Genomic DNA, 2185 nt, shown 5'->3' on the forward strand with positions numbered 1-2185 from the left:
TTTTTTAGGTTTATCTTTTAATATATTTCAATACATTTACACACACACACACACACACACACACACACACACACACACACACACACACACACACACACACACACACACACTTGTAATCTTTTACTACAACAACGTCTGCTTTTGAGAACTGTGACTATCAGCAACAAAAAAATCATCTTTACCCCCTCGCCCACCCCTCCTCCACAGACACGCACACGCTTAGTCATCCGTATCACCATAAAAGGTTTAAATGAGTATACCGATTTTAAGTGAATTTTTTATTTGCAAAGTCACAAGAAATTATTCCCGCTAACTTTAAAGACGGAACTGTTGTAACTGTTTGTAAGTGAGAACCATTTCAACGGAACAGTTTCAAATGATACACAGTTGTGTTAATACATATGTTTGTAATAATTATGAATACTGCAATATATAATAAATGTCTTGGGTATATAAAAAATGAGTCCTAATCTTCAAACTATGTTTAGAAGAAAGCATCTAGTTTCATGTAGAATACTTTTTAACAAGACATCAAAGCTTAGCCTATAATTGTAAAGGTTTTTTCATAATTAAACAAAAAAAAACAACGAATTAATTATAAAAATTTAATAAAATACAATATTCCCATAAATACCGGGAATGGGATACACGTTTCTATCAATTAAATGTCTAAATTTGCTTCGTTAATATTAAGAGTTAATGCATTTCTAAGATTGAGTCGTATGAAAAGTTCTCAGAAAATGGTTTACAAATTATTGCACGATATTTAGGTGCTTTGTGTTATCAGTATTGGTTAGCATAGCGTTGAAAAAAATGGAGCCCTTATCAATATGTTATGACTATTTAATGTCTAGAGGCATGCAGCCTTTTAATCATAACATTTGATTTAATTATTGATTGATGTGTAAGACAGATGCAATTTCTTCCGTAAAAAAAAAAAGTCACCAGTTGCTGTTGATTTTGAAGAGTTATATTTTTGCTAAACTTTTTTTTGTTGTTGTTGTTTGTTTCTGGAAAGAGGATTAAATGGGTAGGCCTTTTAATTCCCATCTAGGCCCTTTATCTTAATATATTCAGCTTGTGATAATTTAGGAAATGTTAGATTTAGTCTCCTTTATTACTTATAAGTTTATTTATAGGTTGCATATTAATTTGATTAATGTGATTCAATTTAGTGTATCGGGCTTGCTAAACCTCTGTGTGTAGCAGGTTAACATTTCTAAAATGTTCTTGCAAGTTTAAGGCATCTTATTTGGTCACATAAACACAGATTGAAATTATCCGGTATTAAAACCATAATATAAATAAAAGTAATAAAGCAAATATGACTGAGCAGCTGCAATAATAATAATAATAAATAAATAATAATAATATAATAATAATAATAATATAATAATAATAATAATAATAATAATAATTAATAATCTTCTTCTTCTTCTTCTTCTTCTTCTTCTTCTTCTTCTTCTTCTTCTTCTTCTTCTTCTTCTTCTTCTTCTTATTATTCTTATTATTATTATTATATATTATTATTATTATTATTATTATTATTATTATTATTATTATTATTATTATTATTATTTGGAGCACATATCATCAGTGGAATTTAAATAAAGCATAACTCAGTAATACAACCTTAATTCCTTTTTTTATATTACAAGATATAACCTACCATTACTTACTTGAAACATTACATGTTTAAGTAATACTTCTTAAAACAAGTAATGTAACTTTTTAAGTAGTACATTTGTCATACATTGTTAGTGTCTGAATTGAATGGACTGAAGTGAAAGTAATTGTGCATGTTGTTTGTGCAGTATTAAATGTTGAGTTTGTAGTAACTCGACTCAACAGTGAAAGCTGTCACATTGTAATAAGTAACTACACTATCAAAATGTTTGCTTCTCTGAGTTCTTTTAGTATTTAAGCACACTGTATGCGCTGGTTTTGAAATACACGAGTTTCAAAAGTCCAAGACTAACTAAATATTTGTACTTTTGCCAGCAACACAATTTGACAGGTTTCTACACTAAGCAAAAAGGAATGAGCCCTTCTTTTTCACGTTCAGAATTTGTGTTAATTTATTATTATTATTATTATTATTATTATTATTATTATTATTATTATTATTATTATTATTGGGGTGAGCTGAGGTTTGTGAATTTCTAATAAAAACACTTTTGAAAAA

Source organism: Polyodon spathula, chromosome 2 (genome assembly GCF_017654505.1).
Source record: "Polyodon spathula isolate WHYD16114869_AA chromosome 2, ASM1765450v1, whole genome shotgun sequence".
NCBI lineage: Eukaryota > Metazoa > Chordata > Actinopteri > Acipenseriformes > Polyodontidae > Polyodon > Polyodon spathula.